The following is a 5,164-nucleotide window of genomic DNA, read 5'->3' as shown; positions in this document are numbered from 1 at the left end:
TGGTAAATTTAAGAAAATTGAAATTGTATCAAGTATCTTTTCCGACCACAATGCTATGAGACAAGATATCAATTACAGGAAAAGATCTGTAAAAAATACAAACACATGGAGGCTAAACAATACACTACTTAATAACGAATTGATCACTGAAAAAATCAAAGAGGCAATCAAAAAATACCTAGAAACAAATGACAATGGAGACACGATGACCCAAAACCTATGGGATGCAGCAAAAGCAGTTCTAAGAGGTAAGTTTATAACAATACAATCCTACCTTAAGAAACAGGAAACATCTCGAATAAACAACCTAGCCTAGCACCTAAAGCAATTTGAGAAACAAGAACAACAAAAACCCAAAGTTAGCAGAAGGAAAGAAATCATAAAAATCAGAGCAGAAATAAATGAAAAAGAAAGGAAGGTAACGATAGCAAAGATCAATAAAACTAAAACCTGGTTCTTTGAGAAGATAAACAAAATTGATAAACCATTAGCCAGACTCATCAAGAAAAAAAGGGAGAAGACTCAAATCAATAGAATTGGAAAGGAAAAAGGAGAAATAACAACTGACACTGCAGAAATACAAAAGATCGTGAGTGATTACTACAAGCAACTCTATGCCAATAAAATGGACAATCTGGAAGAAATGGACAAATTCTTAGAAATGCACAACCTGCCAAGACTAAACCAGGAAGAAATAGAAAATATGAGCAGACCAATCACAAGCACTGAAATTGAAACTGTGATTAAAAATCTTCCAACAAACAAAAGCCCAGGACCAGGTGGCTTCACAGGTGAATTCTATCAACATTTAGAGAAGAGTTAACACCTATCCTTCTCAAACTCTTCCAAAATGTAGCAGAGGGAGGACCACTCCCAAACTCATTCTATGAGGCCACCATCTCCCTGATACCAAAACCAGACAGGGATGTCACAAAGAAAGAGAACTACAGGCGAATATCACTGATGAACATAGATGCAAAAATCCTCAACAAAATACTAGCAAACAGAATCCAACAGCACATTAAAAGGATCATACACCATGATCAAGTGGGGTTTATTCCAGGAATGCAAGGATTCTTCAATATATGCAAATCAATCAATGTGATAAACCATATTAACAAATTTGAAGGAAAAAAACCATATGATCATCTCAATAGATGCAGAGAAAGCTTTTGACATATTCAACGTCATTTATGATAAAAACCCTGAAGATTGTAGGCATAGAGGGAACTGTCCTCCACATAACAAAGGCCATATATGACAAACCCACAGCCAACATCATCCTCAATCATGAAAAACTGAAAGCATTTCCACTAAGATCAAGAACAAGACAAGGTTGCCCACTCTCACCACTCTTATTCAACATAGTTTTGGAAGTTTTAGCCATGGCAATCAGAGAAGAAAAGGAAATAAGAGGAATCCAAATCGGAAAAGAAGAAGTAAAGCTGTCACTGTTTGCAGATGACATGATACTATACATAGAGAATCCTAATGATGCTACCAGAAAACTACTAGAGCTAATCAATGAATTTGGTAAAGTAGCAGGAAACAAAGTTAATGCACAGAAATCTCTGGCATTCCTATACATTAATGATGAAAAATCTGAACGTGAAATCAAGAAAACACTCCCATTTACCATTGCAACAAAAAGAATAAAATATCTAGGAATAAACCTACCTAAGGAGACAAAAGACCTGTATGCAGAAAATTATAAGACACTGATGAAAGAAATTAAAGATGATACAAATAGATGGAGAGATATACCATGTTCTTGGATTGGAAGAGTCAACATTGTGAAAATGACTCTACTACCCAAAGCAATCTACAGATTCAATGCAATCCTTATCAAACTGCCACTGGAATTTTTCACAGAACTAGGACAAAAAAGTTCACAATTTGTATGGAAACACAAAAGTCCCCGAATATCCAAAGCAATCTTGGAGTCATGTACCAAAATGTTCATTGCAGCTCTATTTACAATAGCCCGGAGATGGAAACAACCTAAGTGTCTATCACCGGAAGAATGGATAAAGAAGATGTGGCACATATATACAATGGAATATTACTCAGCCATAAAAATAAACGAAATTGAGCTATTTGTAATCAGGTGGATAGACCTAGAGTCTGTCATACAGAGTGAAATAAGTCAGAAAGAGAAAGACAAATACAGTATGCTAACACATATATATGGAATTTAAGAAAAAAAAATGTCATAAAGAACCTAGGGGTAAGACAGTAATAAAGACACAGACCTACTAGAGAATGGACTTGAGGATATGGGGAAGGGGAATGGTAAGCTGTGACAAAGCGAGAGAGAGTCATGGACATCTATACACTACCAAATGTAAAGTAGATAGCTAGTGGGAAGCAGCCGCATAGCTCAGGGAGATCAGCTCATTGCTTTGTGACTGCCTGGAGGGGTGGGATAGGGAGGGTGGGAGGGAGGGAGACGCAAGAGGGAAGAGATATGGGAACTTATGCATATGTATAACTGATTCACTTTGTTATAGAGCAGAAACTATCATACCATTGTAAAGCAATTATACTCCAATAAAAATGTAAAAAAAAAAAATATGCCCTATGTGTTATATGGGCTCATTGGATGGTCACAAATGTGGAGGGAAAACAGTCAATATTTGAAAAGATATAATTATTTAAAAATTTGAGACTGCAAGTGGCTGTGTGTTGAGGGACCCGGGCTGCCATGGTCTCAGATGAAGATGAATTGAATCTTCTAGTTATCGTAGTTGATACCAGCCTAATTTGGTGGAGAAAGCAAGCATTAAAGTAATCTCAGTTTACTTTATCAAAATGCATAAATGCAGTGATGGTGTTAGGAAATTCTCATTTATTCATGAATCGTTCCAACAAACTTGCTGTGATAGCAAGTCATATTCAAGAAACTCAATTCTTATATCCCGGAAAGAATGGCAGACTTGGAGACTTCTTTGGAGACTCTGGCAACCCTTTTTCTGCACTTAATCCCTCAGGAAGTGAAGATGAAAATATGAGTTGTTAACTTCAGCAAATGAAATTATTGTTGAAGAGATAAAAGATCTAATGACCAAGAGTGACATAGAGGGTCAACATACAGAAACTCTGCTGGCAGGATCCCTCGCCAAAGTTGTTTGCTACATTCATGGAATGAACAAGGAGGTTAAAGATAATCAGGAAATGAAATTGTCTATTGGGTGATTAAGGCTGCAGAAGACAGTGTGTTGCAATATATAAACTTCATGAATGTCAGCTTTGCAGCACAGAAGCAGAATATTTTGATTGGTGCCTGCGTGTTAGACTCTGATTCAGGACTCCTCCAAAAGGCTTGTGACATCACAGGGGGACTGTACTTGAAGGTGCCTCAGAGGCCCTCCCTTCTGCAGTATTTACTGTGAGTTTTTCTTCCTGATCAAGATCAGAGATCTCAGTTAATCCTCCCACCCCCAATTCTTGTTGACTACTGGGCTACTTGCTTCTGTCATCGAAATCTCATTGAAATAGGCTACATCTGTTCTGTGTGTTTGTCAGTATTCTGCAATTTCAGCCCTATCTGCACTACATGCAAGACAGCCTTTAAGATTTCTCTACCTCCAGAACTGAAGGCCAAGAAAAAGTAACTAAAAATGTCTGCATGATAGTAAAAATTGTTTCTCCGTCACTTAGGGCTATTAATAGAAATTATATGGCAGAATCTATATTAGGAAGGCTCTGAAAAAAAGAGATATGTGTAAGATAATTTTTAATGAACTTTCTTACAGGAAATATTGTAAAACATCATCCTCATCCTGTGTTTCTGGGGAGCTGATTTATTGGAGGCAGTCGTTCTATGCAATATACCCTAAAATCTTTTCTGACTGTTTTTTGTCCAGAAATGGGGGAAGAGAAAGCACAAATTGTGACTAGATGATCGTTTGTCAAAGACAGTCTGTGCTGACTGATTATAGGTATCAGAACCTACCCATCTAGGTTCCTACTATGAAATGTACAACTGAAATTTGAATGCAGTTTTGGAAAAAGTGACTATTTATGGAGTAATGGCATTAATCAAGATAGAACATCTTACTTGAATCAACACAACTTTGACAATAATCAAGTAAATAAAATCCTTATTTTCTAGATTGAGATTTAGCTCCAGATATCAGCAGATATTTATTCTTTTGTCTGACATCAGTACATGTTTAGACAGAGTCATCCAAATGATAGTTTGTCAGTGAATATCTCTAAAAGCTGATTTTAAATGAATAAGGAGAGTGAGTGCAGTAGTCTGGTAGCAACTTTTTCTTTAGAAACAGCTGTGTGAAGAGCTTGTTTGTGAAAGCTAATGTCTGGGTTCTTAGGGGGAATTTCTTGGGGAGAATGACTTCTTTACATTTAAGTGTTGCCCCCTCATAGAATTCATCCCTTTTTTAATGAGGAGGGGGAAAGCAATAATACTGAAGAACTGCTCTCTAGAAGCTTTGGACTTAATACTGTAAACTTCAATAAGTTCAAAAGAAAAATTATTTGTAATTTCAACAATAAAAAAACTTATTTTTCTATGTAACCTTGAAGTTATTAAAAGTTCTTTTAAATTCCAGCATAATGTAGAAAGGATTTTCAGGAACGGGGGCTGGTTTGATTTGTTTTTTAAAAGTATATTGACACAAATCTATTTGTGTATACAACCTTGTATATAAATAAGATTTTATTTTTCTCAATACCATCTCAGAAACTGAGTTTCATTTAAGTAATTTGGTGTTTGTTTAGATTATTTCAGGTAGATTTTGTATTCTGGATTTACGATTTTGTTAACAAATACCCAAAGATTTTGGTGATCACTTTCCAATGATTTGTTAATCCTTGAGTTTAAGAATCTGTTTGTCTTTAAAAAATAATATTCAATATTTCACAGCCTAACTAATTGTAATGGAGATCACTATTTTAAGTCTAGGAAATAAAGCATCATATATCTAAAGATGAATAATTTCAAATAAGCTGATAAGGTTTCTGTTATTACTTTTTCATTTGAAATGTTTTATGGACTGGCTTAATTCTGTTTAAATTTTACTTTTAACTGTTGTGGTAATGTTTTATTTTGTATAAATTTTTATAATAAAATAATTTATATTTTCGTTAAAAATAATTTGAATGACTGAGATCCATACTCCTAAAGACAGATGACTCACTA

At 35.2% G+C, this 5,164-nt stretch overlaps 1 pseudogene; it reads left to right on the top strand.

The window, feature by feature from the left end:
* The first annotated feature begins 2,704 nt into the window (after positions 1 to 2,704).
* On the top strand, positions 2,705 to 3,632 carry LOC132423999 (general transcription factor IIH subunit 3 pseudogene; annotated as a pseudogene).
* Positions 3,633 to 5,164: the final 1,532 nt, after the last annotated feature.

This window comes from Delphinus delphis, chromosome 4, assembly GCF_949987515.2.
Source record: "Delphinus delphis chromosome 4, mDelDel1.2, whole genome shotgun sequence".
NCBI lineage: Eukaryota > Metazoa > Chordata > Mammalia > Artiodactyla > Delphinidae > Delphinus > Delphinus delphis.
Note: the sequence above shows the minus strand (reverse complement) of the source record. Positions and strands in the feature narration are given on the sequence as shown.